Source organism: Schistocerca americana, chromosome 1 (genome assembly GCF_021461395.2).
Source record: "Schistocerca americana isolate TAMUIC-IGC-003095 chromosome 1, iqSchAmer2.1, whole genome shotgun sequence".
Taxonomy (NCBI): Eukaryota; Metazoa; Arthropoda; class Insecta; order Orthoptera; family Acrididae; genus Schistocerca; species Schistocerca americana.
This window is the reverse complement of record NC_060119.1, coordinates 670,805,569-670,817,429: the sequence shown is the minus strand read 5'-3', so window position 1 is coordinate 670,817,429 and position 11,861 is coordinate 670,805,569. Positions and strand designations below refer to the sequence as shown.

Genomic DNA, 11,861 nt, shown 5'->3' with positions numbered 1-11,861 from the left:
CTGGATACCAGAGATGAATTTAACATCCTCTCTAGAGTCGTACGGTTTAAAATGGAAGAGAATCAGACACATATGTGTGCAGCATATGTCACATAGGCATATGTTCTGCATCTCCTACGTATCCCCTGCATCGATCTAAATCAAACACTGTCCACATGCTACTGTCTAGAAAGAAATTTTGTGGGGATGAAATAAACAAATATATGGACAACGTCTGGCTTATCAGCTAGTGTAACCTTCAGCGGTTGTTCAGGGATATCCTGTGAGTATTTTGTATGCGTAGGCATGGTTTCCACGTCTCCTTACAAAGTTACTGCATTTCGTTTGGTTCCTTGGTCCAGCTAGTTTCATATCTGTTTCACTCTGAAAATAGTGGAAAACACTGCAAAAAATGACGATATGTGATCTTTGTCTTATTTCGAAACGTAGTTGTTTCATTCACTCGCGGAACTGGCTGTTGACTACAACAATTCCCACTTTCTAAGTGGAACATTCCAGTTTCTTTAGTGGCGAAAGATTCAGCCACTGGGGTTGTCCTCAACATTGTCCATGGTACGCCCGACGGTTTCGCAATCTTCGAGGAGGCATAGTTCTTGTACGTCGCAACGATCTGGAGAAAATCTGCTCATGCTAAACAAGTTAATGTGGCTCTTCATGAGCTGGCCGCATAGTAACACGTTGCCTATGACCAACCCCGGTCAACAATATATTTCCACTTATGGAACTAGCACCTCCATATGTAAAAAGACAAGTAGGAGCAGAGAATGAAAAGAAGAAGCAAGAAACAGATACAAAACATCCATTGTTGGAAACTGGCACCTTTCCTACTTACAACTGCACCAGTGCCAGATTCAGCAGAAGCCCGCTAAACTGAGCTGTGGAGAACAAAGTCTCCTGTAGAATTACGGGCAGCAGAACAGCTACCATCAGGTTGCCATCTTCAGTACGGGACGTGGAAAATCCTCAACAGGTTGAGAACAGGGGTGACGAAGTGCAAGATTTATTTGAAGAAATGGGGTATCAGCGATGATGAATGTTGTGAATGTGGGGCAAGGCAGGACTCTGGGCGCTTGTTGGTGTGTACTAACCTGAGCAAAAAAATGGCTCTGAGCACTATGGGACTCAACATCTTAGGTCATAAGTCCCCTACAACTGAGAACTACTTAAACCTAAATAACCTAAGGACATCACACACACTCATGCCCGAGGTAGGATTCGAACCTGCGACCGTAGTAGCCTCGCGGTTCCGGACTGCAGCGTCAGGACCTAACCTCAGCAAACCCTATGACATGGAAGACTTGTTTGCAGCGAATAACCATTCCATTCTGGGTGCTGCATATTGGACACACAAAGTATGAAATTCTCTGTAATTAATGTTAGACTTTAGTTTTTATTATACTGAATTTTAGTATTCTTCAGACTTGGGAAAAAAATTCACACATTAGTACAGCGCTGATAGTTTATACATCGCGTTTGCTTTTTAAGCAGTTTTAGTTGACGTTAGCAGTGATGCACATCAGATGGGATAGATTCAATGATTAAGAATAGGACATGTGTGTGGGTCACCGATTACAGCGGAAGGGCGACACTACGACGGTATGCCGGGCTGTTCCTGCAGGGGCGGCAAACTGATCACAGCACTTTTGCAGCTGTACATAGACGCCTACGAGAAATCGGCCCCTTAAATATTAGAATCGTTGCATGTTACAGTAATTTTCATTATTTTATCAAGCTATTTTCATAGAAACAAAGGTAACTGGGGTAGCAAACCGAATAAATCATAGTTACATGATTACTCGGCAACAAGCCGCTGGAGACCGTGGGTAGCTATTACTAAAATACACTACTTGCCATTAAAATTGCTAGATCACGAAGATGACGTGCTACAGACGCGAAATTTAAGCGACAGGAAGAAGATGCTGTGATATGCAAATGATTAGCTTTTCACAGCATTCACACAATGTCGGCGCCGGTGGCAACACCTACAACGTGCTGACAGGAGGAAAGTTTCCAACCGATTTCTCATACACAAACAGCAGTTGACCGGCGTTGCCTGGTGAAACGTTGTTGTGATGCCTCGTGTAAGGAGGAGAAATGCGTACCATCACGTTTCCGACTCTGATAAAGGTCGGATTGTAGCCTATAGCGATTGCGGTTTATCGTATCGTGACATTGCTGCTCGCGTTGGTCGAGATCCAATGACTGCAAAATATGGAATCTGTGGGTTCAGGAGGGTAATACGGAACGCCGTGTTGGATCCCAACGGCTTCGTATCACTAGCAGTCGAGATGACAGGCATCTTATCCGTAAGGCTGTAACGGATCGTGCAGCGACGTCTCGATCCCTGAGTCAACAGATGGGGACGTTTGGAAGACAACAACCATCTGCACCAACAGTTCGACGACGTTTGCAGCAGCATGGACTATCAGCTCGGACACCATGGCTGCGGTTACCCTTGACGCTGCATCACAGACAGGAGCGCCTGCGATGGTGTACTCAACGACGAACCTGGATACACGAATTGCAAAATGTAATTTTTTTGGATGAATCCAGGTTCTGTTTACAGCATCATGATGGTCGCATCCGTGTTTGGCGACATCGCGGTGAACGCACATTGGAAGCGTGTATTCGTCATTGCCATACTGGCGTATCACCCGTCGTGATGGTATGGGGTGCCATTGGTTACACGTCTCGGTTACCTCTTGTTCGCATTGACAGCACTTTGAACATTGGACGTTACATTTCAGATGTGTTACGACCCGTGGCTCTACCCTTCATTCGATCCCTGCGAAACCCTACATTTCAGCAGGATAATGCACGGCCGCATGTTGCAGGTCCTGTATGGGCCTTTCTGGATACAGAAAATGTTCGACTGCTGCCCTGGCCGGCACATTCTCCAGATGTCTCACAAATTGAAAACGTCTGGTCAATGGTGGCCGAGCAACTGGCTCGTCACAATACGCCAGTCACTATTCTTGATGACCTGTGGTATCGTGTTGAAGCTGCATGGGCAGTACCTGTACACGCCATCCAAGCTCTGTTTGACTCAATGCCCAGGCGTATCAAGGCTGTTATTACGGCCAGAGGTGGCTGTTCTGGGTACTGATTTCTCAGGATCTGTGCGTGAAAATGTAATCACATTTCAGTTCTAGTATAATACATTTGTCCAATGAATACCCGTTTATCATCTGAATTTCTTCTTGGTGTAGCAATTTTAATGGCCAGTAGTGTAGAAGGCATCAGCGAACAGTCTCTGTAAGATGGGAGGTGGATTTATAGTATACTACACTGTGTGTGTCAGATATGTTTTAGTGTTGCTCAGCTGCAGTATGGAGTGCTCTGTGCAGCTTAAGGCAGCTTTAATCGCCCGGGCTACTGGCCCACTTGCACAGTGCGGTACGCGGAACGTTGCGCTTCGGATAAGCAGAAGGAGGTCGCGTCTTCCCCAGCCGACGAGATACCGGCGAGCGGAATTCGCGGCCAGACCACAACCCATCCGCGCAGCCGTAATCGAAGACCGACAGTCCGACACAGGCGGTCGCTCCGGCAGCAGCGAGCACTCAACAGCACGGAATCCCGATCTGAGGTAAGGCGGCAGCCGCGCGCTTGCTCTGCTCTGTAGTGCCGCACATACACTGCGTCCCAAGAGAACACAGGGCGAGCTAAAGCATACCACCGCATTTCTCGTGAATGGCATACTGCCCTCTCAACTGCCCACGCGCCTGTTGAACGGTACTCATTTCATTCCATCCTTCATACGAAAACATAGCCCTTTTGTGTCGTCATGACAAGAAGTCATCCGATATATCAACTGCAGCGTCGACAAACACAGTTGTGATGCTCCTTGAAAGTTTCTAAGGATCTGACACAACCAGTCGGCGTCTTCTTTTTACTTCCGAAACACGATTTAGTTGTTAACAAGCTCACGTTTACGCAACCCAATGAAAAGCTTTGTGAGTGTGATGACAAACAGTCACTGCGGTCACTTTGAGAAGCTGTAAACAGTGTGGAAGTGGTTTCTGGCTGTCATGTTGTAATGGTTCTTTGTTTACGTGACCATTACGGCACTGCAACCTCAGTTCTCGATACCAGTAATATCGAACTACACTCCTGGAAATGGAAAAAAGAACACATTGACACCGGTGTGTCAGACCCACCATACTTGCTCCGGACACTGCGAGAGGGCTGTACAAGCAATGGTCACACGCACGGCACAGCGGACACACCAGGAACCGCGGTGTTGGCCGTCGAATGGCGATAGCTGCGCAGCATTTGTGCACCGCCGCCGTCAGTGTCAGCCAGTTTGCCGTGGCATACGGAGCTCCATCGCAGTCTTTAACACTGGTAGCATGCCGCGACAGCGTGGACGTGAACCGTATGTGCAGTTGACGGACTTTGAGCGAGGGCGTATAGTGGGCATGCGGGAGACCGGGTGGACGTACCGCCGAGTTGCTCAACACGTGGGGCGTGAGGTCTCCACAGTACATCGATGTTGTCGCCAGTGGTCGGCGGAAGGTGCACGTGCCCGTCGACCTGGGACCGGACCGCAGCGACGCACGGATGCACGCCAAGACCGTAGGATTCTACGCAGTGCCGTAGGGGACCGCACCGCCACTTCCCAGCAAATTAGGGACACTGTTGCTCCTGGGGTATCGGCGAGGACCATTCGCAACCGTCTCCATGAAGCTGGGCTACGGTCCCGCACACCGTTAGGCCGTCTTCCGCTCACGCCCCAACATCGTGCAGCCCGCCTCCAGTGGTGTCGCGACAGGCGTGAATGGAGGGACGAATCGAGACGTGTCGTCTTCAGCGATGAGAGTCGCTTCTGCCTTGGTGCCAATGATGGTCGTATGCGTGTTTGGCGCCGTGCAGGTGAGCGCCACGATCAGGACTGCATACGACCGAGGCACACAGGGCCAACACCCGGCATCATGGTGTGGGGAGCGATCTCCTACACTGGCCGTACACCACTGGTGATCGTCGAGGGGACAATGAATAGTGCACGGTACATCCAAACCGCCATCGAACCCATCGTTCTACCATTCCTAGACCGGCAAAGGAACTTGCTGTTCCAACAGGACGATGCACGTCCGCATGTATCCCGTGCCACCCAACGTGCTCTAGAAGGTGTAAGTCAACTACCCTGGCCAGCAAGATCTCCGGATCTGTCCCCCATTGAGCATGTTTGGGACTGGATGAAGCGTCGTCTCACGCGGTCTGCACGTCCAGCACGAACGCTGGTCCAACTGAGGCGCCAGGTGGAAATGGCATGGCAAGCCGTTCCACAGGACTACATCCAGCATCTCTACGATCGTCTCCATGGGAGAATAGCAGCCTGCATTGCTGCGAAAGGTGGATATACACTGTACTAGTGCCGACATTGTGCATGCTCTGTTGCCTGTGTCTATGTGCCTGTGGTTCTGTCAATGTGATCATGTGATGTATCTGACCTCAGGAATGTGTCAATAAAGTTTCCCCTTCCTGGGACAATGAATTCACGGTGTTCTTATTTCAATTTCCAGGAGTGTATTCTTGTGACAATATTCGCATTTGGTTTTATTAATGTATAGGTTCTCCGATGTATCGATATATTACAGTGATATGGTTCTTGTGTGTATTCATTTCTGTGAGACTGTCATAATCTTTGACTTACTTGTAACCGTTTTGGTGCGAATGCGCACAGAGCAGTCTTTGTTTCACTTTGCAGATGTTGTTATTTCGCTTTGTAAAAGAACAGTCAAGTCTTGTGTTTGGTTAAAGTGGAGATTAAATATATGAAGATTGATACAAAACTGTTTTCTTGATGATGTGACAATTAAGAAAAAGGATATGCGAATTTACAAGAAGTTCAATTAAAATGAGGATCGTGAACACCAAGTCAAAAATTATTTCTACCATACCATTGTTCTGATGTGGGATTGTTTGATTATTAAGAATTTTCTGAAAAACGAATTTGTTAGGTCTTCAAATATTGCTAAAATACAGATCTGGACCTTCTAGCAGTAAAAGTGGAATGACCCTAGAATCAACAAGATGAGCCATAACAACTTCGACGAAATCTACGTGGGAATCCATTCAAGATAACTGCCAAAATTAATGACTTTTTTACAGTGACTTCATTATTTCCATTCTGACGATACCATCCACAGTCAATAACTTTGTTGTTGCTCGATAAAGCGAACATATGCTGCGTGAGCAACATTATTAATCTGATTTCTAACCTACTTTGCATATGGTGGTATTGTTAGAATGTGACCCTGCAGTGGTGATGTACAGGGTGGCAATTATTGAATTACACACATCAAAAAAAGTTTTTCGTCACCCCAGTTCCCAGAACTACTGAAGAAAGACGTTGTCTTTGTATATTGTATCACAGACACAGTCCCTCTGACTGTTCAGAGATGTCACTAACCCGCCAAAAGATGTAAACAATCATGCATGAGCAGCGCCTATTAGACGGAGATCCGACAGCCGATCAGTTCGAGTCATTCCACCAGGAAGGAGGTACACGGCTCGTGTTGTCTGTAGTTTAACCATGCCTAGATGGTCAATACTTCGGTTCAATCGTGTTCCCATTGTTACTTTTGTGCCAGGAAGGACTCTCAACAAGGGAAGTGTCCAGGCGTCTCGGAGTGAACCAAAACGATGTTGTTTTGACATGCAGGAGATACAGAGAGACAGGAACCGTCGATGACATGCCTCGCTCATGCCGCCCAAGGGCTACTATTGCAGTGGATGACCGCTACCTACGGGTTATGGCTCGGAGGAACCCTGACAGCAACGCAACAATGTTGAATAAGTCTTTTCGTGCAGCCACAAGGACGTCCTGTGACGGATCAAACTGTGCGCAGTAGGCTGCATGATGCCCAACTTCACTCTCGACGTCCAAGGCGAGGTCGATCTCTGCAAACATGACACCATGCAGCGCGGTACAGATGGACCCAACAACATGCCGAATGGACCGCTCAGGATTGGCATCACGCTCTCTTCACCGATGAGTGGCAGTGTCGCATATGCCTTCAACCAGACAATCGTCGGAGAAGTGTTTGGAGGCAACCAAGTCAGTCTGAACGCCTTAGACACACTGTCCAGCGAGTGCAACAAGGTGGATGTGCATTGCTATTTTGGAGTTGCACTATGTGAGGCCGACGTACGCCGCTGGTAGTCAAGGAAGACGCCGTAACGGCTGTAAGATAAGTGAATGCCTTCCTCCGACCGATAGTGCAACCATATCGGCAGCATATTGTCGAAGCATCCGTCTTCATGGACGACAATTCGCGCCCCCATCGTGCACATCTTGTGAATGACTTTCTTTAGGATAACGACATCGCTCGACTAGAGTGGCCAGCATGTTCTCCAGACATGAACCCAATGGAGCATGCCCGGGATAGATTGAAAAGGGCTGTTTATCGACGACGTGAGCCACCAACCACTCTGATGGGTCTACGCCGAGTCGCTGTTGAGGAATGGGACAATCTGGACAAACAGTGCCTTGATGAGCTCGTGGACAGTATGCCACGACGAAAACAGGCATACATCAATGCAAGAGGACGTGCTGCTGGGTATTTGTGGTACCAGTGTGTCAAGAAACCTGGACCACCACCTCTGAACGTCTCGCTGTGCGGTGGTACAATATGTAATGTGTGGTTTTCATGAGCCATAAAATGGGCGGAAATTATGTTTACGTTGAACTCAATTCAAATTTTCTGTACATGTTCCGGAACTCTCAGAACCGAGGTGATTCGAAACTTTTTTTTTTGATCTGTGTAAGTCGTAGGGTCAGTATTACCTCAAGTGTTCCAACATTTCCACGGAATCCAAACTGATCCTCCGTGAGGTCGGCTTCTACCAGTTTTTCCATTCGTCTTTAAAGATTTCGTGTTAGTATTTTGCAGTTGTGACTTATTAAACTGATATTACGTAATTTTCACATCTGTAAACACCTGATTTCTTTGGGATTAGAATTATTATATTCATCTTGAAGTCTGAGGGTATTACGCCTGTCTCATACATCTTTCTCACCAGTTGATAGAGTTTTGTCAGAGCTGGCTCTCCCAAGGCTATCAGTAGTTCTAATGGAGTGTTGTCTACTCTAGGGGCCTTGTTTCGACTGAAAGGCCTTTCAGTTGTTTGTCAGATTCTTCACGCATTATCATATCTCCCACTTCATCTTCATCTACACCCTCTTCCATTTCCATAATATCGCCCTCAAATACATCGCCCTTGTATAGATCCTGAATATATTCCTTCCACCTCTCTGCTTTCCCTTATTTGCTTAGAACTGATTTTCCATCTGAGCTCTTGATATTCATACAAGTGGTTCTCTTTTATCCAAAGGTCTCTTTAATTTTCCTATAGGCAGTATCTATCTTACCCCTAGAGATATATGCCTCTACATCCTTACATTTGTCCTCTAACCTTCCTTGCTTAGCATATTTGCACTTCCTGTCGATCTCATTTTCGAGACGTTTGTATTCCTTTTTGCGTACTTTATTTATTGTATTTTTATATTTGTTTCCTTTCATCAATTAAGTTCAATATCTCTTCCGTAACCCAAGGATTTCTACTAGCCCTCGTATTTTTGCCTACTTGATCCTCTGCTGCCTTTACTATTTCATCCCTCAAAGCTATCCATTTTTCTTCTACTGTATCTCTTTCCCCCGTTCTTGTCAATCGTTTCCCAATGCTATCTCTGAAACTCTCTACAACCTCTGGTTCTTTCAGTTTATCCAGATCCCATCTCATTAAATTCTCACCTTTTCGGAGTTTGTTCAGTTTTAATCCACAGTTCATAAGCAATAGATTGTGGTCAGAGTCCACATGTGCCCCTGGAAATGCCTTACAATTTAAAACCTGGTTCCTAAATCTCTGTCTTACTATCATATAATCTATCTTAAACCTTCCAGTGTCTCCAGGTCTCTTCCACGTATACAACCTTCTTTCATGATTCAAGAAGATCTGTACTAGTCAAATGTCGTACTACAGTTATTTGGCTTGTTTCTTGCGCAACGAGGACTAAGTGCACTTGACTATTACGTTTGCTTACTGCCAGCAACGAAGTACTATATTGCGTTAAAGACTCTTCAATAACGTTCCAATCTAACGTTTTTCGTATCTCCTGCCTCACGGCTTCGCACTTTTACCACACAATAGGGTACGTGCGAGTGCAGCAGATTTCGTGTAGAACTACGTCCATATTCGATTGCCAGCCCTTGACAGTTCCAGGTTTTCTGAAATAACGTCACTTCGCACTTTTACCACACAATAGGGTACGTGCGAGTGCAGCAGATTTCGTGTAGAACTACGTCCATATTCGATTGCCAGCCCTTGACAGTTCCAGGTTTTCTGAAATAACGTCACTGTATCTTGTTAACAAGTCCGTAAGCTCGGTTCTTTGCATTGGTTTGACGCAATGGGATTGCAATACCTTTTTTAGAAATCCGATTCATGCTAGTTTCCACATTCGTGTCACTTGTGCATGATTTCAGACCATGGAAATAGTGGTACTGTACGTCATTAATATTACAGAAATTTCTTCTGTATATTCCTCACCCTGTTTCTATGGCCATAGTTTTTAACTGGTTTCGTTTTTAACAGTTCCAAAATGAATTCTTTGCCATTAACTGTCAAAATCCGCTTTTCATGAGAGAGGTCAATTACACTGTTCCCCTCACTCAGAGGTCAATTACACTGTTCCTCTCACGCAAAAACTCTAGCCATATTATGTAGGATGCAGATAGTCCCTTCGCTAAAAGTAATGTGCACTTAATTTCTCTGTTTCCTAAATTTAACTTGACCCGTGTCTGCCATTTAACATTACAGGATTTCGCGCCAACAACTCCTGAAAACTCCTGAAATCTTGTAGTTCTGCTCCAGCAAGGTGGGCATCTCCTTTGTCTCACTGATTTTATTGCAAAAGTTAATATCCATAACAATAGTCATGGCACCTGTGTCCACCAGAACAACAGTAGCAATTCCTTCCATTATCACACTGACAGCTGCGCGTGCACTATCTCTTCCATATGGCCTTTACATGCCTCGATGTCACTACATAACTCTTCTTAAGTATCTGATCCATCATTGTATTGTAAGGTGCTTGCATTGCTATCATATCTATTGCTTTCACCCTCTCCTACAACATGCATCAGGATACTGGATAAGGTCGCGTCTTATTTGTTGTCTATTAGGGGCTGGTACAGTGTAGCTATCCATCACCGCCGCTATTCCGAAAGCTTGGTTGAGGGGTCGTGACCAGTTTTGGTTGCCGTGTTGTGTCCATTTCGCGTTATTTTCAGGATTGGGCGTACGCCTGGCTCTTGTGTTTAAGTTGTTCATATGGGGTGGACCCGTGTTATTTACGCGGTTTACGACCCCATGCGTTACCTGGGTTTCCAAATGTTCAAATGTGTGTGAAACCTTATAGGACTTAACTGCTAAGGTCATCAGTCCCTAACCTTACACACTACTTAACCTAAATTATCCTAAGGACAAACACACACACACACCCATGCCCGAGGGAAGACCCGAACCTCCGCCGAGACCAGCCTCACAGTCAATGACTGCAGGACCAGCCGCACAGTTCATGACTGCAGCGCCCTAGACCGCTCGGCTAATCCCGCGCGGCTGGGGTTTCCATTATCAGCTGACAGTTACTATACCTGGGGTTGCATCTGCGGTCATTCTTCTTTCTCTTGTTATATTGGAATATAGAGCATCACCAGTTGTGAAGTAATTTTTCATTCCCATCAGAATAAAATTTGGAAAAAATATTTAGATATAACAAAAGCGGATGCAATGCATTTAGGAATGGTGCACCCTGGGAAAGTACGTTACAAGTGCGATGGCACGATGCAGTTATCAGAGTAACATACATCACATACATACATCTTTACGTAGTTTTGCTTAGCAATGCAGTGCCATCGCAGAATGTATCAGACCATGGAGGCTATTACACATCTTAGTTTTTTGAAAGCTTGTATGACCATGGGGACATTGCGTTAATTTCCACATAATAAATGTGGTTACAAGTATAAATTCTGACTCCAAGAAAAGAACTTTGGATGTAAATAATATGTAGACAACATGACATGACAAAGAAACTGACATAGAAATTAGGGGTCTACAAATGATTTGTAGACACTATTTTATCAAAATATGAATTATTATTAGCTAAGGATAACAAAACACAAGCTGTTTTCTCTATGACAAGATGAGCATAAGTAAGTCATACCAGAGGAATTCTGGATAATTATACGGTATTTTGTTTTAGAAAATTTGAAACTATTACACATTTTAGTCTAACTATTTTGTTACAATGTTTATGCACTACAGAGTATTCTATGTCCTTTACATACATTACAGGTTTTATACGAATATATTTTTCACTATACATTGTTTGACTTTTCTTCAAAAGTTACACAAAATGTGACATGTTTTATTTTCTTATGATACGTTTCAGCGTTATTCACTGTCTTGTGGTTGTAAAAAGCTTTTGCTTTATTATCCTCTCAAATTCATTAAACAGTTTTTAGTTCTAGGCGACGACTTCTGCTTCTGGTGTATCTGTCCAGAGCTGGACTTGTTGATGATAATGCAGATCGACTGACTATTGTCAGAACACTTGCTCACACATATCACTGTATTGTAACAACTGCTCACGTGAGTATGTTTTCCGAGCTATATTGCTGGTTTTTCTAACTCTCACAGTGAGCCCTTATGGCAGAAAAGTAATGCACATGCTCACGGACGTAGGTGTACTGGTGACTCGAAAAATAGTGGCAGAGGCGGACAAGAGTTCCAGGTTCTCCTAGCCTCGTCCACCTAGCGAGCCGGATGAATCTATGGAAATTTTTAACACGTTA

At 45.2% G+C, this 11,861-nt stretch overlaps 1 protein-coding gene across 1 annotated transcript in view; it reads left to right on the top strand.

Moving 5' to 3' along the window:
- Positions 1–3,537: 3,537 nt before the first annotated feature.
- The window catches only part of LOC124544685 (leucine-rich repeat-containing protein 15-like), a 69,544-nt gene continuing 61,220 nt past the window's right edge, over positions 3,538–11,861 (top strand). The window contains exon 1 of the mRNA XM_047123321.1: positions 3,538–3,586. The gene's annotated coding sequence lies outside the window, so the exon portion shown is untranslated. The remainder of the gene's footprint in view (positions 3,587–11,861) is intronic.